Below are 25,218 nucleotides of genomic sequence, written 5' to 3' on the forward strand. Positions count from 1 at the left end.
CGTGGTGTGACACACGGTGTGACCCTGCGCCCTGGCTGCTCACTTCTGCAGAGGACCCGCAGCGCGGGGCATCCCCTGCCGCAAAGCCAAAGTAGCAGAAGGAGCCGTGCCGCCTGGTTTTGCCAAGACCTGCTGCACCCCCTCCCTCCGTGTCCCCGTGGGCTCAGCAGTCCCGAGGGAGGTGCTGGCTGCGGGACACGTAGCTCTTTGCACACCTCAGTGCTGACTTTGACCCTCTTTCCTGCGTTTTGCAGTCGGTGCTGCCTGTCCCGGCGTGGCACGGCCGAGCTCTGGGGCCAAGTGGGCCCTCATGGGCCCGGGGTGATGGTGGCAGCGGGTCGTGTCCCCTGGGCGCTGGGCACCTCCCGCGTATGCCCTTTGCTTTGCTGCGTGAGCGGCCGCAGCGGCTCGGTGGTCGCAGGCGGAGGCGAGGCGGGACCCTCGCTGCCGTGTGGCGGCTGCCGTTGGTGTGGGGAGGGCGTGCGTGCTGCGCCATTGCTGCGCCGGCTTCGTTACGGCGAGATTAGTGCTGGTTATTGGGCTGGGAGTTTTATCACCTGAATGTTTCCTCTTAGCTCCTGAAACCAACTTCAGCCCAGATTTATTACCCAGCAAATAAATAAAAGTGCAGGTTTATTTTGCCTCCTTGTTCATCAGAAAGGAATGAAAATGTAAGCAAAATATTAAAAATAAAATAGACTCAGTTTTACTTTAATTGACCTTTGATTTTTAACTTAATACCTTCCCCATGTTGCTGCTTCAACCTTTAATTTCTCTTGGTGAAGTGGCTGTGTTCAATGATTCATTCTGTCCCGAGGCAAAGCACACACTGTAATTGGTTTTTAACTTCCTGGAATGTCAAAGCCAGGATTGAAATTTTACGTATCACACCACCAATTCAATACTGGCTTTAATAATAATGTTGCAGAAAGGAAGGCAGATTTACAGCTGTAGAAAAATGTAATCAAATTTTGAGCCAGAATGCAATAAGTCCAAATGCTAGTTTTCATTTGGAAGCTTGTTAGATAAATGTGGTATCACCTGAGCGGTTCCCGGATCATTTCTGCCGCTCCCTGCCACTTCGAGCGTGGCGGGTGGACCTGGGGGAGCTGCAGGAGCTGCTGCCTGCGGCGCTGCCCTGGGCTGGGGCAAGACTGGGTGCAGGATGTGCATTGGGCATGGGGCACCCAGGCGCGTGGGGCGGCTGCACGGGTACGGGGTGCCCCTCGCCGCTCCCCACTCCTGCAGCCCAGGACAAGCTGATGGGAAGCGTGTGGATGGGAGCCACTCGCGATGGCGTCTGCCCAGAGCGTCCCCCCAGGACAGGGTTGCTGGCCCATGCCTGGGCAATGCTGTGGTGCCCACTGCGGAGGTGCTGCCACCCTTCTGCTCTGCCAACCGGGGTGCTTCTGGCGGGGGGACACCCCTAATACACTGCAAATGCCAAATCAGTAATCGATTTTGGCCAATTAATGTCTGATAAAAACTAATAACCCTTCTCTCCCTTTCTTATTACCGAATGACCTCCAGCAATCCATTGGTTTAACAAATGATATGCGAGTGTTCAGCATGGCTAATGACTCTGGATTAAACCCAGTGACACCTAATTCATCAGTGCGCTCCTGCACCGCAGTGCCCATTACGCCTTGCTCCCCTCCATCACCGCCGGTTTCTCACACCACCGGTTGGCGAGCTCCTGGCACCCTTGCACAGGGGCGGCCACGGGGATGCTGCAAGCTGGGCGCTGTGTCCCCTCGTCCTCTGCTTGCTCCGGCTGAAGCCACCAGCACCTGTGCTGGACCAGACCCCGCTTCACCCAGCAGCCTGGCATGGCCGCCCCGCACTGTCTTCAGGGAGGCCGGGACTTCAGGAAAAGCCATCTCGGGGTTCAGGGACCCCACAGCCCCGCGGTGCCTTGTGCTGGCGTGGCCGAGCAGCCCGGTGCCGTGTGCCTGTCGGCCAGTGCATCTCCCCACTCCACCACCCACGCTGCTGCTTGCGGCTCCGCTGTCCCTGCTCTCTACTTACACTGTCCTAAAAAGCTAACTAAGCTGAAATTATTTTCTTTCCTTAGAAGAGCCTTTAAATAATATATCGCCCTCACTTGCTGTTACTGAATGTTTTAAAAATCCAAGGGATGTTTCCTTCTTGCTCGTGTATTTGCATCTGTTTGTTGCAGGGCCATGAATTACCCGAGGCAGGGGTCATTAGAAATTCCCTTTCAAGGCCACTGCCCTGGCAGCCTCACCGCAGCCGGCGTGCCAGGATGCTGGGCACCGCCTGCACTGCAGCAGGAGGTGGGTGCAGAGCGGCGCTGGGCAGGTGGGCGAGCAGCAGCCTGGCCGCCTTGCTGCTGCAGGAGCCCTGAGCCCACAGCTCGTTGCTGGCCCGAGGGGCTGGGCACCACGGTCGGGCACCCAGCATCCCTGGCACATCCAGCTTTGGGGTGTGCTGTGTGTCACTGCAGAGCAGCAACAGCTTTGGGGGCACCCATGTGCTGCATGTTCATGTGCAGTTGTACCTGAAGGGTCTTGCTGTTGTGCTGCCGGCGGTCTGCTCGGTGGGCTTGTGACCCCCATGAATAGCCGCGCTAGAGCTGCAGGAGCTGCTGGCCATCAGCTCAATTTTGATGTAGCACATCACGCTACATTTCCTGCGTCAGAGATGCAAACCGCAGCACTGACCCAGTCTGGAGCGGGGACCTCCATCCCCCCGGGTGGGAGAGCGGCTGCGGGAGGATGGCAGCCCCGGCCCTGAGCCGTTGGCGAGGGGGATCACCAGCACGGCTGAGACGGGGCTGGCAGGGGTGTCATCCCTTCCCCTGACCTCTCTGAAGGCAGATGGACGCTGGATGGCCGCTGGCAAGGGCAGCGCCCGGAGCCCCCAGCCCACTCCCCGAGAGACGTCCCCACAGCGGGGCTCGGAGGGTGGCCAAAGGCATAGCCGTGGCTGCCGCCCCCCAGGTGCATCCCCCGTGGGGAGCAGGAGCCCAGGCTGAAATCCAGCCCTGGCCGCTCCAGAGGAGCCGTTTCCCACCGGGTGCCCGCGGTCCTGGCTGGCCATGCAGCTCCCTGTCCTGCATTGAAGTGACAGCGCATTGCAATTAAATTTGAACCACTGAGAGCCCCTAAAAACATCCTCCAAAGAACTGTACCTCCTGGGAAATGGTGATAAGAAGTTGCTGAAGGAAGGATAATTAAATTAGGGGAACTGCCAGCAAAGCAAAGATGTCCTGTCCGGAGCAGCAAGGGAAATGTTTTCCTTTCTATGACAGTGTCGGACAGATTCTCGTGTACTCTGCGAGGTTTTAAATATTATAATCAAAATTAACCCGGCATTTATTAGGCCGTCAGGGCTCCAGTGCTCACATCCCATTATATGGTGTTCCTGCGGACCAGCGCTCTTGGTCAGTTGGAGGGAGTTCACTTATTTGAGCCACTTTCCTGGCTGGCTGAGTGGCCAAACTCATTTGCAATCTGAATTTCACAGGAAATTAAGCTCTCCCAAAAGGGCTAAAGAAGATATGAAACTGGGTAAATGTTAAACCTGCTAGAAATTCCTCCCATAAAGTTCCTTCCAGGTACGTTTCACTTTTCCCTGAAGTGTCAGTATTTTTGAATCATGTTTCCATAAAGCATGGGCACTCCGGGGGGTGGCTGCCCGAGCGGCACAGTCACAGTCAGCCCCTGCCACAGCCACAGGGTCCCCGGGGCAGCCATGGAGCGCGAGCTGCCGCTCGATCTGGTGTTTAGACCCTGCAAGGGACCCGGCAGCGCTTTGGGGACTGCAGCGCCCGGGCTGGGCTGGGCACAGGCTTCCCAGGGATTTGGGGACGGGGACAGGGGGTGGGTTATCCCCCCCGCACATCGGGAGCCAGCCTGCTGTGCCGCCACATCAGACCGAGACAAGGCACTGTATAAATATTGCATCAAACTCCCCAGGTTGCTTTTCATGTTGGACCACCGCCTTCCGGCTGAGCCCTTTGACTGCGCTATTAGGGTACGTGCACAGCCATTACTCGGGGTGGCAAAGGGCTGCCGAGCAGAAGGGTGCCTGGGGAGGAGGAGTTGTGTGAGGTCCTGCCTGCTGCCCGGGGGCGAGGAAACCTCTCCCTGCTGCTGCTGCAGGGCTGCTGTGTGGGGCAGCAGTGTTTTCTGAGCAACAGGAGCTGTCAGGGTGCACGATGCCCTTGCGGCTCATTGCCCTGCTGCTCTGCACTGGCACCCACAGTGCAGGCACCATGGGGCAGAGGTTGGCAAAACGCTGCTGTCCAGGCCTGACACCACGGTGGTGGGTGTCTGGAGCAAGCCAACGGGATGGTCTGTGCCGCTTGGCATCGTGCTGTGCTGGCACAGGCTGTCCTGTGCAGCCGCGCTGTGCCATCGTACCTGTGCGCTAGTGAGACCCAGCTCTCCCCGGGCTGCTCGGCACCAAGGGCTTCCAGTGCAGCGATGGCTGAGGAGCCTTTCCATTAGCCTTCACCCAGAAGTATTGGCCCTGGGGGCAATGGCTATTGCCCAAGAGGTGCTGCAGGAAGAGAGGGTCAGGTGAGGCCGTGGAAAGCAAGTGGGAGTAAATCCAAAGAGGTCGGTGTGAACCCGGTGCACAGCATTCCCAGGATAGCTTGTAATGGGCTGGGGATGCGAGGTGGCCACAGGAGGATTTTCCTTCCTGCAGGACAGGCTCTCCTCTCTGTGTGGGGTTTGTCACAATCCCGGTGTGATGCGTGACCCCGTTGGAAGGTGGCATGGCACGCAGGGCTGTTTCTTCCGTGCCAGTGGTGAATCACAAAGAGTGTTTCTCAGCCTTCAATTAGCCTTGGCTTGAAATCCTCGTCCCTCTCCAAGGCTGTCTCCCAGGGGCAGCTCTGCCCCGCAGGACACCACGAGCGCTGGTGGGAGATGCCGGCTCGGGCACGGAGTGAGGGCTGGGACCAGCACCGGCCCACCCGGTGCGGGGGAATGATGAGTTTGGGAGGCCCCAGCGGGGTGATGATGCTTCCTGGGGAGCTTGTGGCCCCCTAAGCCAGAGAGCAGGAATGTCTTGCCGCTTGCTGGGGCTGGGGCCGGCTTGGGCACCGGCTCTTTCTGCCAGCCTGGCGCTTTCTCCGGCTGCTGCTGCTGTTCAGGCTGGGGCTGGGAATACGGTAAAGAACAGTGTAATATATGGAAATGAATCCCCAAACTCATACTGTGTCTGTTTTGCATGATTGGTTTCTATTAAATTACTGCTGTGCAAACATGCTGGCAGAGCCCAGTGGGTTTGTGCGTTCTCGAGAGCGGGAGTCTCCGCGCCAGCTGCTCCGAGACACGTCTCCCGCGAAGAGCCGCTCGTGCGATTGTCCTCTTGTTCCCTCCTTCGCAGCCTATTACTTTCTGTGATGATTCAGCTTCCAGCCTCTGACTCGCTTTAGGGGATCGTTTAATATTTAAATACTTGTCACCAGAGCTGGAGGCTCTGAGCGCGGTCGGCAAGGGGTCTCCTCCTCCTGCCAACCCCCGTTACGCCAACGGAGCCGCACATGGGCATCGGCAGGGGACCGGCCCCGGGACCAGCCCCAGCCCGGACCAGCCCCAGCCCCGGCCAGCCCCGCAACGGCAGCGAAAGCAGCGCTCTTAATTACAGAAAGCCCATTTTCAATTCTGTTTCTTCTCTTACTTCGTCTTTTAATCCTAATTACAAATAATCTTAGCTGTCAGTCTGAGGAGCAGAGGAGCTAATCTGATGTGAAGGTCAAATCATCTCTGCCGCCGCTCACGGGTTTGGCTGTGCTTCACGCCGGCAGTGGTGGGACTGGCCCTGGCAGTCGAGTCCTCCCTCCGCCGGCTGCCCGGGGGTGGCCGGAGCACCCGGCCGGCAGAGGCCATGGCTGAGAGGGGGCCACGTTCCCGAGCGCACCCCTCGTCTCCTGCAAGCCGACGCTGCCATGCCTGTCAGCGCCGGTGGGGCCACGTTTGCCAGGAGACATGCGAGTCCTTGGGCAGCGCTGGAGGATGTGCAGCTCGACCGGGGGCCGGTGCGTCCCCCCATGCTCGCGGCTGGGGACAGCTCCGAGCCAAGGCGATGCTCCCGGTCCCGCTCCCCTCCCCACTGTGAGGCCCTCCCAGCCCCGAGCCCAGCCGGGATCCCCCCTGCCACCCTGGTGCTGTGGGGCTCAGCTGGGGCGAAGTCCCCTCTCAGGGCATCCTCTCGTCCCCCCGGGCCCCAGCGCCTGCCCTGGGCCACAGCCGCCTGCAGCGTGGCTCTGCCCGGCAGCGCTGCCGTGGCCGCGGCTGAAGGATGGCCGCAGCCTGCTCCTGGGCACCTTCCCCGGGGCAGCTCCCGGGCACATGGGCTTGGGATCGGGAGCCGAGCGGGATTTGCAGAGCTGCAGAGATGAGAGGGAAGGTGGGAGCTGCTCACCAGAATAATGTCTGTCCCCACCACACCGGTTTCCGTGCTCACTGACTTACGGAATTACTACTTTGCAGAAATTGAGGAAAATCGTATTTTGCAAATCTATTTTCATGAGGTTTGCAACATTCTGTGTTGCTTTGATGCATTTCACCCAACTCTGCCCAAGACTGAAAAATAAACCCAATGTCTTTGGAAGGTAATAGCAAACAGCAGGGACTCGACGTGGCTCCCCACACTTATGCCAGCACCTGGCGGGGCAGGCAGGGCACTGGTGATACCCTGACGGTGTCGGTGCAGCTGCCACGCTGCCACTGGCTGACGCCTTTGGGTCCTGCTGCGATGGCCCCGGGGCTCCCGGGGAAACCAGCTTGGCTCCTGGAGCAGAGGTGGCTGTTTGCAGGTGGGAGTCTGAGGGACTGAGGGTAAAAGCTGCCACCCCAATTCGCAGCAAAAAAAGCTGAACAGCCCCAAAGGCTGTCAGGAGAAGGATGAGAAGGGCTTCTCAGTCCTGCAGGCTTCCATCCGCCAGCTCCTGCCGCTTGCCCCATCACCCTGACACGTGCCCGGCAGCCCCCGCTGCCCGTGCTGCCACCGCGTGTCCCCGCCGCAAAAAGCTCTCTGGGCTCGTGGCTCGTTCCTGCCGGCCAGCCGCCGGCCGCGGGACTGCAACAACTCCTCCGATTTCAGCAAAGCTCTTTCCTGCTAGAGTTTGCGAAAGAGGCCCCAGCCTAATTGGTGCTATTGCCAGTGCTGCGGCCAGTTCTGGTGTTTTACAGCACCAGGGCTGTGTCTCCTATTGATTTCATAGGTTGCTAATGGTCTTTTTCGTACAATAAGAGGCTTTTGTGGGAAGAACTTAATCCAGTCCTATCGCAGGGTGAAATTGCACAGCTTACTGCTTAGATTTCCAGGACGTGATCTGCTTTAATAGCAGAAGCAGTTTTATCTAATACCTTTAATGCTCCAATATTTTTATGGCAGACAGGTCCTAATTGAGCTGCGTTTCTGTACCAGGCGCGCAGGAGGCCAGGACTCTGCCGGGCAGGGGGTAGAAGCTGTCATGGCACGTGGCGGCTCATGGGGGACCTTTGCAGTGTGACTGTCACCTTCACCAGCCGCTGTGCCGAGCCCCGGCGCTGCCACGAATATGCATTATTAAGGTGATCCTCATGGTGGTGGCGAGGCTGGTGCTGAAGATGACAGAGCTGTGCAGAGAAGTGGAACTTTGTTTTCCCCAGGGCCTAATTTTTTTTCTTTCCTCTCCCCAGCATTGCTGCTCCTGCCATAGTGCGGTGAGCGCCGCTTGCTGTCGGGCCAGGGGCCGGGGGGGCAGAGCCCCGGCAGGAGCGGTAGGGGCTGGGGTGCTGGTGCGCAGTGCCAGCGCGCAGCGCCAGCACGAGCACGGGGTGACGGGCACTTCCTGGGGCAAGGGGTGCCGGAGCAGGGCCAGGTCCTGGGAACGGCAGGACGTGCTCTCCCGCAGCGCAGGGCAGGCAGGACATGCTGACATCGCAATGCAGACATGCTCTCCCCAGGATGCAGGACATGCTTGTGCTCGCCTGTGGGGCAGGACATGCTCACCCCGATACGCTGATCGGCGTGGGCTGACCCAGACCTGTTTCAGCCGTGTTTGAAGCAGTTGGGTCCATCTTCTCCAGGGCTCGCAGTGGCCGAGAGAGCTCGGGGAGCAGTGTGCACAGAGGGGATGGGGCTGTGCTTCTGCCTTTGAATTAAGCATACAGGAGATATCTAAATGGATTGTGACGGCCAGGATTAAAGGTTAGGAAATTTCTCTGTGTATCTTATGTAAATGAGGACTAATGAGGTTTTCATGATTACCTTTAATTAGCTTTTCCACAAGTAGTGGTGACTTATATGGTGTGAGCCTGGACGGATGACGCATGCAGATACACACACAGTGGAGCACCTTCATTAAAACTGTTTTTAAAAATGCAACTGCAATATGCAGGGCTGCGGGGCTGGCGTCTGCCAGGCTGCGGCGGGACCTCCCTCTTTTCAAACTCGAACAAAATCGGGAGACTTCCATTGCCAGTAAAAGACAAGAATCATCGCTTCTTGTGGTTGCAGAAGGAAACTGGGAGATGAGGCCTCCAGAAGCTGAAACCTGTGCAGCAGGCGGTGAGAATGAAGGACAATGTCAAGGGCAGGTCTGGAGCTCTGCTCAGTGAACCGGCCTGAGATGGGTGAGCAGCCGCGGTGGGTGCCGGGTGTGCAGCGAGCGCGCCACGCGGTGCCGGTGCCGGGTGCTACTGCGGGGTCCTGCGGCAGCCTGGCCCCGGGACCTGTACAAGGGGCTTTGGGGAGAAGTGGATTTAAACTGGAGCCAGAAGCAGCTCCCCTTGGAGCTTCCCTGTTGATCCTGAAGAGCAGGAAAATAGTGTTGGGTGGGAGGAGAACGCATTGTACCAAGAGACAGTGGAGTGAGTAAGTGAGATGGCTTGGACAACTACGTCCAATTAGCCTGACGTTAATCCTGGGCAAGCGGGTGGAAAAACTAATGCAAGATGCAATTAATGAGAGAATTAGAACCTGGGAATATAAATTCATGCCTGTCAATATGTTGAAAAGAAGTAGGTCCTGTCAAACCAATCTGATTTCATCCTGTGATGAGATTACGAGTTTGGTTGATGGACGCAGTGGTACAGAAATAACAGGCTCCGGACAGTGTTTCACTCGGCGCCGCGATGCCCTGGTTAAAAAGCTGGTGGAAAGTGGATTAGAAAATGAGGCTGAAGAACGCGGGAGGGAATATTGCCGCTGTCGCTGTTCTCCAGCCAGGCAGTGGTGGCGGTGGCCACGTCCTGGCTGGGGTCTCAGGAGTGCCGGTGTGCGGTGCTGTGATGCCGCAGTGCCGTGGTGCCGCGGTGCCATGGGGCATTGGCACTCGGCACCATAGCAGTGTGAATGGAGGAGAGAAGTGATTAATATTCACGCTGCTCTGGGGCAGTGAATTGCCCGGCTCGCACGGGTGCCTGTGTGCTGCCCGCCTTCCAGGGAAAATGCGTGTCTGCAGAAAATGTCAAGTTTGCTTTATTTTTGCATTTCATGAAGATGATTCTAAGTGCAGCAAAAGCTGCGGCAACTGTGCCCAAAGTAAGACCCAAATCCATCTGATTACAAATGGATTTAATTAACCACCATATTCTCTTTTATCAGAGCTCTAGCAACAGACAGATTTATGCAGCTCTTGTCTCATCCCTCCTCACCACTTCAGTGCCCGTTTCAAGGTGAAGGGAGAGGTTCCTGGCTGACTTAGCACCGGGCTGGAAGCTGTGCTCTGCCCGGGTTGTCTCCAGCACCCGGAGCCCTGGGCAGGGCCTCGTGCCCGCAGCCCCTCTGCTGCAGCGTCAGCTCCGCTCTCCGTGGAAGCCGCGGGTGCTGCTGAGCTCTGAGCGGTGACCGGTGCTGCCGGGTGGGCACCGCGGCTGGGCTTGCCCGGGACGCACCGCAGCTGGGGGGCAGCTGACTCCCGCCCCACTCATGGCGTCTGCTGTCTGGACTCGGTTCCTCCTCCGGGAGTTTTTGGGCAGTTTTGGGACATGCAGTCTGCCACCCACCATGCTGGGTGCTGGAGGACTGCCCAGGCCCGCGCTCATGGCCATTCGCCTCACCGGCTGCCACGCTTCCAGAGCTGTGCGTGGGCACAGGCATGGTGCTCCCCAGCTGGTAACTGCTGAAAGCATGCTAGGGGCCAGCTACCTCCTTGCTTGTGAGAACACAGGGCCTGCAAAAGTCCTTTATTGCTGCTTTTTAAATAACACTTTTTTCTTAAAATCCCACAATTGCACAGCCGTGCTAGCGGTACTCGCAGACAGCTACAAATTACACCCTGCACTAGAGCGCCTGGGGCAGAGGAAGCAGCCAAGAGCAGGAGAGCAGCGGGGACACGCGTGCACTGCCAACAGCCGTCCCTCCCTGCGTCCCTCCCGCGTCCCTCCCCGCATCTGGCCGGCATGGATGCACTCACCGGGAGGGCTGAGCCGGCAGGGCTGTGCCGTGGCGTGGCTACGGCTGTGCCGTGTCGGGGCTGCACTGCTCTGTGCATGCTCCGCCAGGGCTGCTCAGCCCCCGGTAGACATTACAGCCCCCACGTGTCCTTCACACACAAAGAACCCCATTAGGGTGCATTAGTAAGCCATGACTGATTGCCTTTCTCCTCTAAAACAGTAAAACAACTTTTCAAACACACTAGTAATAAAAATTTTATTGGAGCAGGGTTGATCTCCTGCAGGTCTGTTGTTTCAGATCTGGCAGGTCAGAGCCCACCCAGGGCCCACAGGAGCTGTCGTGAAACACCAGCGGCTGCGGGGAGCGGCTCGCCGAGCAGCAGGGACTTTGCTGGAGGTGCCGGCTCGTGCGCTTCTGGCAGCGCCCGTCGTGGCGGCATTGCTGGCAGGCTGCCGCGGGCACCGCACTGCTGCTGGGGCTCCTCTGCCAGGAGCTGCACCGCCGGCGGGAGAGGAAGGCTTGCTCAGAATGCTGCATTTGGGGTGCTCTTTGCAATCCCCCCAGCTCCGGCAGTTCGGCTGCAAGGCAGACCCTCGCTGTCACCCTGCCCTGTCCTGTAAGCACCGCACCATGCTGTGGGGCTCGCTAGTGGGGTCATTCCAGCTCCATTTTTTTCTGTTTTTCAGTCTCTTGCTGGCCAACCATCTCACTGCCCATCCATGCACCCACTTCCCTTGCACTGCCCTGCGCTCTCACGTCTGGAGGTGACGGGTCCCCCCAGCTTCCAGGAGGCTGGAGGGAGAGTGGAGGAGCGGGTTTGCATGCTGCTGCGGGATTATCTCTGCCGGGATGGGGCTGCTGGCATGGTGCAGCGTGGTGGGGGGATGTGCATGCCGTGGGGTGCAATGGCCGGGGCACGTTCGGGTCTGTACAGTGGCCTGGGGCAGTACCTGGCCAGTACACTGGGGCCAGCGGTGCCCCAGACCTCCGGTGCCCGAGCAGGATGGCACCAGGAGCCTGGAGTGGTGCTCGGGCGTGCTGTGAGTAATGGCCCAACTCCTGTTTCCCTGGGCTGACTTTAACAAAGTGCAACGAAGCAGCACCGAGTGCTGGGGCTGCCCTGTCCGGGGCAACACGCTCCCGTGGTGCAGGCGGCACGTCATGGCCAGAGCAACTCGCCGCCCTGTGCCCGGGCGCCCGCTGGTGCTGCTCGTCTGCAGCAGCTGGAGGACGCTGCCTGTCCCACGCTCCCCAGGAAGACGATGGGCAGCAGGGCTGGTGGCTGCTGAGTGCCCCGCAGGAGCCGCACGGCTTCGGCACTGCCACTAACTTTTCCAATTTCCCCCTGGAAATTGTTTATGTCAATATTTTAATTTAATTTGGGCTGAGCAGGCGGAGTGGAGGCAGCGCATCCTAAGCAGATCATTTGTCTCCCGCTCTGGATCTCGGCGGGGGCCCAGCACGTGAGATGATGCCGGCGGCTCCTCACTGATGGAGCCAGGGAGCCGGCTGGGCAGGACGAGCCAGGGCAGGAGGGGACCGAGCCCCTTCGCCCCACTCACCCGGTGCTCTGCTGCGGGGCTGGGGCTCTGGTCGGAGGCAGGTCGGGGTGGGGGCAGGACGGTGCAGGCAGGGACCTGTCGGTCCTTCCTGCGGGGCTGTGTGGGGCTGCCACGCTCCCCCAGCGCCATTTGAGCACCGGCGAGGCTGGAGCCCGGCTCTGTAAAGCCCCGCGTGGCAGAAGATCCCAGTGGGCCGGCGCACCATGGGGAAAGAATCGAGGTCTTAACCAGATGGCGGGGCTAAAAAATTGCTCAGGAAAGGCAAGCTAGTACATGCAGCCTGCGTCTCCTCTGCATATCTATTGCAAAGTGCCAAAAGAAATCTGTCACAGGAATTATTTCAGAGAGGGTAATTTCTGTTTCCCAGTTGCTGTCATACATTAGAAATATCTGAAATGCCTCCAGTTGGTTACCAGTGGTGAGGAGCAGCCAGGGGCTGCCATGGATGAGAAGCACTAAAAGAAAATAAATTAGCCTCTTGCACTCAGCTCTTCCCTCAGCTGCTGAACCACAAGTGACGAGCGGCTGTTGCTTAAGTAACGACCAGAATAATGAGGAGAACAAGATCCACAAGGGAACATTAACGTGGAGAAACAACATTTTCTCCCCCTTTTGAAGCTTGCCCCCGGCAGCCGCCGTCCTGGCGCGGAGGTGAGCCATGTCCCACCAGAGCCGGCAGGGAGGTGTGCCCGGGGGTGCCAGGTGCCAGTGCCGGCGCAGTCCCGCGGCTGTCCTGCAGCATCCTCTGCCCTGTGCCTCCGGTGCCGATGCTCTTCCCTTCCTTTCCCCTCATTGATCCTGTGCCAGTGTGTCCCCTCCCAGCTCAGCCAGGTGTAAACCCCCCCGTGCTTCCCGTAACCACCCAAAACCAGTCGCCTGCAGCCAGGGGAACCAACACCGCCGACGCTGGTGACACGCAGCGCAGCACCACTCACACACACACAGACACAGATCATACCAGCCCTGCCACAGGGTAAAAGCCCAAGGAGATGGGAAAAGGCCAGGTTGGACTATGCAGCTAAACCACATGTTTTCAACCAGGCTGGACCAAATTAATTTAAGCAAGTAGCTGGAGCAGCCAGAAGCTAATTAATGGCCATGTCTGAGCCCTCGCTTCCTGGTGACGGGGGCGAGGGGAGCCCACTGCTAATGAGCAGCGAGGGCAGGAGCTGCAGTGTCGGGGACCGACTGCTCTGCTGGCGGTCGCAGGGTGTTTCCAGGAACTGCGGCCAAGCTGATGAACAAGGAAACCGCTTGTGAGCACCTAGGAGTAAACAAGGAGACGAGGAACAGCCAACACGGATCTGTCACAAACAAATCATCTCATCCAATCTGATTTCCCTCTGGGACAGGGACTGCTCTGGCCGCGGTGCCTGGGGGCTGGCGGGGCCGGGCGCAGGTGATGCGGCACCGGCCGTTCCTTTGTGCCACGAGCAGTGTCCTGGTGGGACTCGCTGCTGGGCGAGCCCCCGCGCGTCCTCCCGGCCGGGCACCTCCCGCCCCTCCCAAGCCCCCTGCAAAGCCGCGGGTGTTCGCTGCAGGTGTTGGCGGATGCAGCTGGGGAGGAGCACGCAGATGGTGGGACCTGCCCTGGCTCTCGCACCGTCTACAGGAGAAGTGGCAGTGGGACTCATCTGAGCCTGGTGTGAATGTTGGCACGGGGCTGGTGCCTCGGCTCTCTTTGCAGACAGATAGCCAGGGCAGCTAGCGGAAAAATGAGCTTTCCACCAAGAAGCACCGACGTCTCCTGCCCAGGGCCGTGCTGTGGGCTCGTTCTGCAGAGCCTGAAGTGCAGGTCCTCTGTGCAGCCAGAAAAATACATCCCCATGTTTTCCATCACTTCTGCAGTTCGTCTTTTTACAGCGCTGGGCGATCTCTGCTTCGGGTGCAGCCTGGCTGAGCTTCTGCTGCCCGGATGTGGCTGGCGGTACATGCACTCCTGTTATTTGGAGGCATGAAATGTCTTAATCATAGGCTCGCTAACGTGCACCGTGAGCATTGGCAATCTGTCCCCTCTTATTTCTCCGCTTGCAGCTCACGTTGCTCTAACTGCTGGTTTCACTAATTCTGGTGAATGAGCCCCTGCGTGGGGGCCTCGGTGGCTCCGGTGCTCTGGCAAAGCTGAGTGACCGCAGACAGGGACAGAGCTGGGCTGGGAGAAACGGCAGGAGACTGAGAATGGTGTCTCACACTATTTTGGATCTGCTTTATTGGCAATAAGAGATGCTGTCATTCTGCACAGCATCTCGGGCACCCTGCCAGCACCTGGGAATTGTGGTGTGGTCCCCACGCTCTCCCCACACTTTCAGTGACTCTGCCCCGTCACCTCCAGTTCCCGGGGCTCTGCTTGCGTGTCCTGAATCCGTTTCCCTGGAGCGTGCTCTCTGAAAATTAGGCCCCTTGGAAACTGCCTCAAGTTAGGCACCCAAAGCTGCTGATTGCTCCTGAAAGCACAGGCACACTGTGCCAGCTGGCTGGGGAATAGCCTAACCCCGCTCGCTGCTTGGCGTTTCCTTGTTATAAATAATCATCATTATGGTGTGAGCAGTTCTGCTCCTGGTGACAGCAACCGTCGGCACCGTGACTGTGGCGGCTGGAAATGCACGAGAGCGCCTGGGCTCGATGCCGGTGAAGCGCCCGGCCAGACACCCTCCTGGGAGCACCGAGCACCCCCGATGGTGGCCCCAGGGCCAAGAGGAAGCGGAGTCGACCCGGAGGCTCACTGCGGCCCCTTTGCTCCGGGCGGAGCTGCTGGCACCGAGCTCCCCTGCGCGGCTCCGGCACCGTGCGCCTGCCTGCCCTCCCGGGCTTGTCTTGCCAGTATTTCATATTTCACAAAACCAAGCGGGTGCGTTTGTCCAGTTCTTGAAAGGAATGACCCCGTTTTGAGCCCCGCTGTGTTGTAACGAGCATTTTAAGGAAGTTCATCCCTCTGACGATGTAAACCAGGAGCACCCCTGAGTTCCATTTCCTTTATCTCCTCTGGCTGTCTGAGTCACCTGGGGAACATTACCCTGACTTACTGCTCCTTGTTTGTATCCACTAACATTTATTCGGGGGGTGCAATTTTGAGCACTACCTCATTTCACAGTGTGTGATTAATGATGGAAATCTTCTTTCCCATTTAGCAGTTTGTTAGGTACCTGTTGCAGCTGCAGCTATCCCCAGGAGAACACGTGTTCACTTAATGTGTCATTGCAGGGAAAACAAGGCATTCTTCTACTAAAAGAAGGCAACGAAACAAACCTAAATGGGGCTATAAGTTTTCTTTGTCTTGTTTCCCTCCAACATGCTTTTCTATCCATCCCGCACATCTGAGCAACAGGGAGGAAGTAATTTCACTGTGTGCTCTCCCCAAGGGAAATACCAGGCTGTCTTCATCTTAAACTTCCCTGTGGGTGTAATTAATCCATGGAGCGGTTGGTGTCGTAGGGGCTGTGCTGCCCACCTCTGCAGTGCCGGCAGCGCCGCGGGCAGGTGGCAGCCGCTGCCTTGGCTTGCAGGTGCAGTACATCTTGCCTCGGATGGTGACGATCACTGCAGGGGCCTCCGGGGACGGGTTTCGCAGTGCTTGGCTGGTCGGAGGGACGTAACCGCCCTGGCAGCCGCGCTGGTGTGCCTCCGGCTGCTCCCACGGGGCTGCGAGACCACAGGCAGGATGATCCCTCCGGCTGCTCCCGTGGCCGAGCCGTGGCGAGCAGCAGGGGTGGCTGTTGCATTAATAATGCAGATGTGCACTTCTGCTGGGCCTTCCTCATCGGGCTTCCTTGGATTCATGTCAAGATAAGATTTTCTTGCTCCTAATCCTCCAGGGTCGACGCAGTGCGGAGGAATCTGCCATAGCTGCCTTGGCTCGTAGCAGTATCGCCGCCTGCCTGCGGGCTGGGGTGGGAGCCTGGCACCCGCAGGATGGACAGGGGCTGCCCATGTCTGGTGAGACCCACTTCCCAAGGCGAGGGCAGGTCCTCGGCAGTGAAGCTGGTGGGAGCTGGAAGGGCTTTCAGCATCCTACCATCACCGGGGACAGGCTGCACCGCTGTCTCTGCCAGGAGCCACACGGCTCTGACGTCTCCCCCACTGAGCTCCATAAATGCAGGGCTGGCTCTGAGAAACGAGGACAATTTTGCAGGTGCTGCCTTTTGGGATGGAAGCAGAGCATGCAGAGAGCGCAGAGCGCGCAGAGCCCGTGGGGAGCGTGCCGTCCGGCCCCGCGGAGGGCGGCGGGAGCCGGCAGGGTCTCTAGGATGGGCTCATCGGGGCCGGGCCGGCGTGCCCGATGCAGAACTGCGCCGTGCCACTGGCAGAGCCGGTGCCCGCGTGGCCTGGCGGTGCGCCGTGGCCGAGCCGGGGTGGTGACGGCGTGGCATGTCTGGCAGGTGCGGGGCTGCCGGCTGCCGCAGTGGCTGCAGGTTCCAGGGGAGGCAGCTCTTGGCAGCATCTCTGCCTTGGCAGGCTGCGGCCACAGGAGCGATGGCATTAAAATGCTTGTGTTGATCTGGCAGAGGCAGCTCTGGGACATCAACAGATGTCCCAGAAACTCTTGTGAAAGATGTCCCTGCCCGCAGCAGGGGGGTTGGACTAGATGACCTTTAAAGGTCCCTTCCAACCCAAACCAACCTGATCAACTGGCAATGTTTTGCTGGGGAAAAGGAAAATGACAATACTCTCCATCAAAATTATTACAGTGCTGTCCCTTAGAGTCAACAGTCCGAGAGCTGTGAGGGAGGTTTTCTTGTTTGCTTTTTTTCCTAACAAGGAGAGTTTTAACGGCACTTAGCGCAGCGCTAGCCACAAGGCACCTCGGCACCGAGCCCATCCAGCGTGCCGGCGGTTTGTGCTAATTGCACCAAAGCACATGGCGTTGCTGAAATGATGCTCCCAGACTGGGGCCGGGGGCTGGTGTCGGCGTGAGGAACCCTCCCTGCTCCGCTTATTTCTACAGAGACGCACATCTGAACGAGCTTGTCAAGAGAAATTTTCTGTCTGGTTAGAAATGGATTTTCAAGCTCCTCGCTCACATGTAAACATTTTTAGTGGTCCCCAGCCAAAGCAGAAACAGCGAAAGCAAACATCAGCCTGAGCAAACCCAGTCCCTGCAGGGAAATCACCGGCCACAGAAGGAAACAAAATGCATGATGGCTTCAAAAGACATCCATTAAACTGTGTGCTGAAGTGATTCATGGTGCTGGTAGTTAGACTTTAATTAGATCTTAATCACGTAATTTTATCTTTGTTTTAGAAATTAGAGCTTAATGACTGTATTGCTCTCATAACAGCACCGTGACTAAATACAGTAACATCACATGGCAGCACTGCAGTGGGCAGAGATGGGACAGAGATTATTTGCTGGTCTCAGATCATTATTTCTCAAGTAAAGAAATATATTTAAAATCACAAACCTAGCAGGACCTGCCAGCACTCAGGGAAGGTTGGAGAGGGTAGGAGCTGCGTAAAGAGGAGGGGTACGGGCCGAAGCCCCTGTCTCTCGAGACCAGCGATGCCCTTTCCCATGGGGATGGGCACCTTTGCCCTCTCCCTCCCGGGGAGCCCCCAAGCCCCGACAGCCCGAGCGCCGCAGGGGCTGAGCGAGGGCCCGGGGCTGCCTGCGCGAAGGGTGCCGCAGGCAGCGCTTGGGGGGAGCCAGGGCAAGGTCTGCGGTGGGACCCCCGCCTCGCCCCCCTCAGCCCTTGCGCCTCCTGCTCGCCATCTTGCCAAGCCGTGTCTCTCTAGCACCGAACAATTAACGAGCAAACGAGGCTGCCCAAAGCAGGGGCTGCAGCAATCCTGGCCTGAACTCGCCAGCTTCCCACCGGCAGGCACCGCGAGTCCAGGGCTGGGCTGCTGCGGGGGGAGCGGGCGGCTGGGGACGGCTGCACCCCGCAAGCGAGGGGCAAGCGGGCGCCTGTGGGCTGTGGGCTCTGCCCTGCCCTGCCCTGGGGGAGGTGGGTCACCCTCAGCCAGGCTGAACGGGACCTCAAACCCCTCATCCTCCCTGGTGCAGGCCACGGAGCCGGGGTGTGAGCCCAGGCGCTGGCAGCCCGGCTGCCAAGAGCATGGCATGGCAGCGAGAGGAAAATGGTGTGTGTGATAAGGAGAGATGGATCGTGGGCTTTCACTTCAGCTGGCAGGTTGGATCCTTCATGGGATTAGCAGCAGAGTAATTAATCTCAATCCCTCCTGGGCACTTTTCCTCTTGTGTTGCCGTTTAGGGCATCAACCCGCTTGCAGACTTCCCCACCCTGCAGAGCGGAGCTGCCGTGCGCCGCGGCGCACGGGGATGGACGTGCGCTGAATGGCAACGGCAGCATGGACGTGCACTTTGCAAATGCACACAGACCCTGGACACGTCTCCCGGGGAAGAGAGGATGGGAGGGAATTTTCCCCCTTGCTAGCTGTGGGGTTATGTCAATACCGGCTGCAGGAGGTAGTCTCTGCCTCGCGTCCTACTCTTTATTTTATTTTAGTTGAGTCACATGAAGTCAATTCAAGTTTGTAGGGCGAGTCCATATGGCAGGCGGGACCAGGACGATGCTGCAGAGCCACAGCCTGGATTTGCAGGGGTGCAGAGCCCAGCCGGCGGCCAGGGCTGCCCTGTGGAGCCAGGATTTGCCCTGTGCCTGGCACAGGGAATGTGTCCTGCAGTGCATCCCTTGCAGCAATGCCTGGCCGGGGAAGCAGCAGTTTCACTCAGGTCTCAGCTTCTTTTTGACTTTCTGAGCTTGGTGAGTCGTCCCTGGACCCTGCCCAGGGCTCGCCCTCGACCCGCTGCTTGGGGAGCTTCATGTCCCATGGCCACGGTGTTACTGCGGCAGCAGCAGCTCCCTGAAGCCAAGCGACTCCGCTGTCCTTGAGCCCTGCCCTGCCCTTGCTGCAGATTGCAGTGGGCCCCTTCCCACCTTCCCTTTCCTGCTTATTATGCCATGAGCCACTTGAACTCATTACTGTGGCAGATTATAGGTCCCCAGGTAATAACGCATATTCAGATAATTACTAACAGATCCTCTAATAGGAATGAACTCAGTTGAATCCATTCAATCACTGGGTAAATATTTATACCTAAGCCATCCTTATCCCAGCCACTGGAGCATGCAGGGGTTGCTGTGCTTGCTGCAGGAGCTGGCTGCAGTTAGCAGGGAGCTGCGCTGACCCTGCGGGCACCGGCGTGGACCTGCCTCATGCTGTGGCTCAGGACCAGCTGGGGACTCAGTGCCATGTGGTGTGAGCCCAACACCAGCTTTCCTTTCCCTCCTCGGAGCCGGCGGCCGCCCCAGGCCAGCAGCAGCAATCCCACGGCCAGCCTGCCCGCTGCTGCCCGCCTCTGCCGGGCGAGCTGGACACCGACCCCGTGGCCAAGCAGGGCTCTGCACTGGCGGGCAGCGCTGCCTGCATGCCCTGGTGAGATGTGCCCTTTCCTGGGGTGCCTGCCACGTCCCCACCCTGTTTCTGGTCGCACTCACAGCACCCCGTGCTGTCGGGGCCCTCGGGGCTGCTGCAGGAATCAGTGTTCTTGCAGGGGTGTAAGGAGCATCATTCCTCAGTCAGTGCTAAAGTGCTTTTGACAGGCGCTTTCGCAGCCATCGCTGTGCACGGCACCCGCCACCATCTGTTGGCAGCAGTTTCATGTGGCAGTTGACATCCTCATGGGCCCTGCGAACCGCCGGCACGGCCGCCTGTGTGCTGGCAAGCGTCAGCCCCCCCACCCTGTGCCCTGAGCCCTGGCTGCAGAGAAATCGCCCTAATTGGACCAGCCAGCTAATTAGCTGTCAGGTAATGAATTATGCAGTGATGCCTGGACTTCAGTGCAGTATTGATACCATCAGCTCCTCTCATTTCTACATGCTGCTGTTCGCTGGAGCGCTGATCAGAGCTTGTAGAAGAACTTGGAAAACTTTCAAAGCAAATTAAACGTGTTAATCAGTTGTGCGCGGTGGCAAGTCACCGGGAGAGCAGGCGGGCAGGCTGGCACCAGCAGCTCAGCTGGCAGCCTCGGGGACAGACGTCAGCTCCTCCTTTGCACAGCTTGCCGCCTGCCTTGTGCTCCGGGCAGGCAGGGGACTCGGTGCCCATGGGCAGCTGCCCGCCCTGCTCCGAGTGCCCGTGGGCAGGACAGCGGGGCCGGGAGGAAGGAAAGCAGATTCAGGGGTCAGAGGCTGGTGGTTCCTGGGAGCTTGGTGGAGACGCCTTTGCCGGGAGGGGCTGGAGGTTTCCTGCTGGGGAAGGGGAGAACGGGCAGCGGGGTGCAGCTCCCAGAGCCTGTGTGTGGGACCCGTGCTGCGGAGGGATGCCTGCGGGCCCCGGGGTCGCTGCAGGCGCAGAGCTGGCACCCCAGGCAGCCCGTGTTTTGTGCCTGCACTGTCTCTGTGCTGCTCACGCAAGCGAGTGCCAGCATCTCTGTACCCATCCTGGGCAGCGGTGGCAGAGCCCGGGGGTTCAGCCGACAGCATGTTTCTGTCCCTTGCTGCAACCTGATAAAATAATAGGAGGAAACTTGACCTACTTGACTGTATTAGCACCCCAGCTGTTCCTAAGCATTAATCATTTCCAAGGGGTTAGAGGTTTCTGTTAATGATCAAATTTATTTGCTGCCCAGCTCCGTGTTGGGTGGAGGGACAGGGTGTGTTAGAAACGTGCGTAGCTCAGAGCAGAGGCATGGCCATGGCGGGATCGTAACAGCCAACACCAGCCGTGGGTCCAGCTCCCAAGCATCGCAGCGGGGGGACAGGGCTGGGGCTCCCCCACTGCAGGGCTGCCTCCCCCCACGGCTCCCCAGGCCTCACTTGCATTCCCCATCCCCACTGCTGCCAATGAACATGGAGCGAGCAGTGAAACTGAATCAAATTAATTAATAAGAAGTTAATGAAATTTTCTCTGTGCTCACGGCGCTGTGATCCCACCTTGGTCTGAGAGATGAATGATGCTCCTTGTGCAACTGCAAATACTCGGGCTTAATTTAACATGCCGGTCCAGCACCGCAGCTCGAGCTCGCTGGCGGGGAGCGCGCTGCTGAGCCAGCTCCTCCTGGCCGGGGCTGCTGGTAGTAAAGAATAACTGCGGTGCTCCCAGGGCGGCTCATGCCTGGGGTCAGGGTCTCCTCATCAGGAGACAGGGAAGGTAAATAACTAATGGAGATGCTAAGTCAAAGTTAATGTCTCTGACTGGGGGTCCTGGGACGGTTCCACTGGGGAGGGGGCGTTCAGGGCCATTTTGGGGATAAAAGGCTGCTGCTGGGCAGGAGCAGTGCCGCAGCACCTGGGGACATGCCAAGCTGCTCCGCTCTCCGTGGGGCAGGGCAGGGCACTTGCCAGCGATGTAAAGGTTTCCCTTGACCCAGCGCATCTCAAGAGCTCTTTAACGTGAACAGGATGAGGGACCACTTAAGTCGCATTCATTATGTTTAAGTATTTATGAGCTGATAAATATTAAACAGGTGCTCGCCAGGGTTCAAGCCTGAGTGAACTGATCAAAACATGGTGCATGCAATGGCCGTGGCCATGCCGCTGGGGCAGCCAGGGCTGTGGGACGTGCTGCACCAGGGATGGCTTTGCATGGTCACATGCAGCCTCCTGCCGATCGGTGGCAGGTGTCTCTTGGCACCTCCTGGCATAGCCAGCGCCCTGTGCCTGTGCTACTGGCGTCGCTGGTGGGGCTCGAATCCCGTGGGTCACCCCACGGCAGCTGCAGGCGTGCTTTGTGCAGGCACAGCCAGCATGCAGCCCCCCGTACTCTGCTGTGACTCTGCGGCTGCCGTTAGAAAAGCACTGCTGAAGCTGGTGGCATTTACCTGGCAGTGGGACGAGGGTTTGTGCAGAGACCGTCTGTTCCCGGGCAACTACCCGTCAGGGAGGTGAGCACCCTGCCTGTTCCTGCACGGCCGGGGAGGGCAGTCAGAATTCCTGGGGTCCCTGGCCTTACCAGAGCCTCTTCCGAATGCAGATTGTCTACTCCGAGGCTTTTTAAGCTGCGTTTTAAGAGCTCCTAATGTGATAAGCATTTTCAGTATAGCCCTTCCTGAGCCCTCATTTGCTTACCCTTTGGAAATCTAATACTTGATTTAAGCACATTTCTGCTCCCTCCATTTGTAAGGACAAATGTAAAGTAATTGTTTGATATTGCAGCGGTTTCCTCAGGCTCCAGCTCTAATTTCCCACTAATACAGTACTGTCAGGGGGATCAATCTAACCCGGCACCTTCTGCCTCCTTGGAGTGGATTGGAAATGGCTTTTCTACTGCAAGGCTGGGATTTGTGAGTCTCGCTGTGAATGTTTTTCTCCTTTAAAGGAAAAATCATACAAGAAAATATCCTGTCTTCCTGTAGATGGCCGTTAATCCCCTGCTCTCCCTCTGCCTGCCCACAGCTAGCGCTGGGTCCCTCGCTGCTGGGTCTCCCCGTGTCTCTTGTGGCTGCTGTTGGATGAGTGGAAGAGATGCAGATAGGGCTCTATTAGGCGCCCATTAATTACCTCCATTGTTTTCCTATTCGAGCTCACTGGACAGTAACCACTTCCAGTAAGGCCTCCCAAACTGGTCCGTGGTCGTGTTGCATCCCCACACAGCCACCGGGCATCGCTCTGAAGCATCCTCCTGCCCTGTGCCAGAGGACAGAGGGTGCTGGGGCTGCAGCTCCCCGCAGTCACCGGCCCGCTCCGGACGCATCGACAAATCGCCCGGGGTCTCCAGCAGCCCCGTGGCTGACCCCTCCCCAGGGAAGCCTGCGGTGTGTGCAGGGAGCACTGGGGTGCGAGGCGGGGGGAGCAGCCTTGTCCCAAACTGAGCCCCTGGTCCTGCCCAGCCGTGCCCCCTTTCCTGGGCACTTGTCACAGCCCCCACGCCAGCGTGTCCCCGGGGCATTTGTCACAGTCCCCAGCTGGGCTCAGGCCGATCCCCCGTTCTGCATTTGCCTTGTGCAGCCCCAGCAGAAAGCACAGGTTTCAGAGCGAAACGTGTCCGTGAGCCTGCCTCTGTGACCCACCAGCTCTGGGGGTGCCTGTGTCCTCCACACCGTGGGGTGACACCGGGCCCTCCTGGGTCACAGCCACCCTAGGAGGACCCCCCACCCTTTTGCCACTCTCCCCAGGGACTTACCCGTGGCCCCGGTGCCGCCAGAGGACGAGTCTGAGCGGGGCTGGCCGGGAATCGCTCCATGCTGGCAGCGGGTGGAGGGGCCTGGTTTTGTCCCTGTCCTGTGGTACCCTGGGCTGTTCTGCTACCGAGCATGTGGGGATCTAATAGCCGCCAGTGCCCGGAGCACCGGCCCTGCCGCAGCACCCACGCTGCGCTGGCAAATGTGGTGGGAGCCTCCCGGCCCATCCGGCCGCTCCTGGGCTGCTCCCTGCCCCGGGGAGAGCCCGGCTGCAAAATGGCACTGACACCAGTTTGTGCAGGCACGGGGGAGAGGCTGAAGGCTCGGGCTGAGATTTAGATGCTCGTGGTAAATTGCAACCTTTGACAGAAATGCCTGAGATTTACTACGAAAATCAATAGATGATTCAAACAGTCCAGCACTCGGAAAGGCAAATAATGCCACTCCAACAAGAGCTGCTATTGATATTCATGAACAGTGGTGCTCATTACAGGGCCTGCTAACAGGTTTGTAAGATGGATTGCTGCAGGATGGGATGGGGCTACGTGTGTGCATCCACAGAGCGGGCACTCCCCTGGCAGGCCAGGACCCCACGCAGCACGGTGCTCAGGAGCTCATCCCCACAGCCGAGCCCTGCGGGAGCTGTCTGGTCCCCCGGCTCCCATCCTCACGATGCTGAGCCGGGAGCACAGCAGTGCTCAGCCAGGAGCACAGTGATGCTGCTCCCGGCTCTGGGCGCCCGAGGATGCAGCCCATCAATCTCAACTCCAGGCAGGGTGCTGAGCTGGGACAATTCCCTGTCCCCGAACGCGCCAGCAGTTAGAGGGTGGCTGGACCCGGGATCAGCTCAGCGAGGTGCGGGGGAGAGGTGCAGTGCTCATAGGAGGGGCAGCGATGGGGCTGACCCAGCCAGGGCGAGGGGCACCTGCCTGCGCTGCCGGACACTGCAGTGCTGCAGGGCTTGGCCGGGTTCCGGGACGAGCGGTTGGGCGGATGCTGAGGGTGCGCCCGCAGGGAGCAGGGCCGGGGTGCAGCAGGGGGGTGCGGGGGGCTCCGCTCCAGCCCCGCTTGGAGAAGGTGCGGCAGCTCCCAGCTCCTAGCTGGCATGGTCATGCTGCGGCTGGGTGAGACTGCAAAGGAGCTGCCCAGGGCACATGCACCTTGAGGCACGTCCCCGATGCCCAGCTGCGGGTGCTGCGGGTGCTGTTGTGCTTTGTGCAGCTGAGGCAGGGCAGGAGGGGCTGCCTGCGGAGCCTGCCCATGGCTCAGCACCTCCGCCGGGGCTGGCCGCAGCTGCTGGGGAGATAAATCAAAGGACAACCGTGACTAATGCAACGGGAGGTGTGCACAGGCCGGGGGGGGCCATCTAGCAAAGCGTGCAGCACTTGACATTTCAGTGTAATTGTGGGCTCCTACAGAACAGCCCATTAAGTTCAACCATAAATTACTGCTGCTTACGTCTAATGCAGCGTCCGCCCCCCCGGCGCCTGGCAGGAGGTGGCATTAACCCCAGGGTCCGCCGTCTCTCCCGAGCGGTGCCGCCACCCCTGTGAAGGGCTGGGCTGATCCGCTGTCCTGCCCCGAGCCCCATGCCCACCGCCTTGCCTGACCCGTGGGTGCAGTGGGGCTTTGCACGGCCCCCGGCAGCACTGCACGGGCAGTGGTGCAGCACAGGGCTGCCCAGCCTTGCCCTAAGAAAAGCCCATGCATACGACCGGTGGTAGCCGCTTTTATTTACACAAAGGGATCACATGCTGAACAAGGAAACTAGTGCCACTAAAGTACCCGTAACAGCAGGATTCTGTGCTTTATTCACAGGACAAAATATCGGTACAACATTTTTCATAGACTTCTTTTTCTAGCAGATACATCTCACTGTCCTCATGGATACACACTGCGCTTAAGTGATGAAAGGCAAAGCGGAGCGGCTGGAGCTCTGCCTGCCCCAGCACCGTGGTGGGACGCAGCCCCATGGGGACAGCCCCACAGCCGCTGCCTGCAGTCGGGGGATGCCCGGGAGCACCGGTTTGCTTTGGGACGCAGCCCCATGGGGACAGCCCCACAGCCGCTGCCTGCAGTCGGGGGATGCCCGGGAGCACCGGTTTGCTTTGGGACACAGAGGAAGGATGTGCCTTGGAGCAGCCTGCAAGTGGGCTGCAAGACGGGGCCATCACCATGGCCCCAGGGACCGGGTGGCAGTAAAAGCAAATG

The 25,218-nt window shown here is 58.9% G+C and overlaps 1 protein-coding gene across 8 annotated transcripts in view; it reads left to right on the top strand.

Annotated features, from left to right (window-relative positions):
• The window catches only part of USP31 (ubiquitin specific peptidase 31), a 68,724-nt gene extending 43,775 nt beyond the window's left edge, over positions 1–24,949 (top strand). The window contains exons 18-19 of one of the 8 annotated variants that reach the window (XR_012676164.1): positions 8,485–8,600; positions 24,870–24,946. The gene's annotated coding sequence lies outside the window, so the exon portion shown is untranslated. Of the gene's footprint in view, positions 1–8,484; positions 8,601–24,825 lie in introns of all 8 variants that reach the window. The other 7 variants (XR_012676165.1, XR_012676162.1, XR_012676166.1 and 4 more) reach the window with 7 other exon arrangements.
• Positions 24,950–25,218: the final 269 nt, after the last annotated feature.

This window comes from Calonectris borealis, chromosome 16, assembly GCF_964195595.1.
Source record: "Calonectris borealis chromosome 16, bCalBor7.hap1.2, whole genome shotgun sequence".
Classification (NCBI taxonomy): domain Eukaryota; kingdom Metazoa; phylum Chordata; class Aves; order Procellariiformes; family Procellariidae; genus Calonectris; species Calonectris borealis.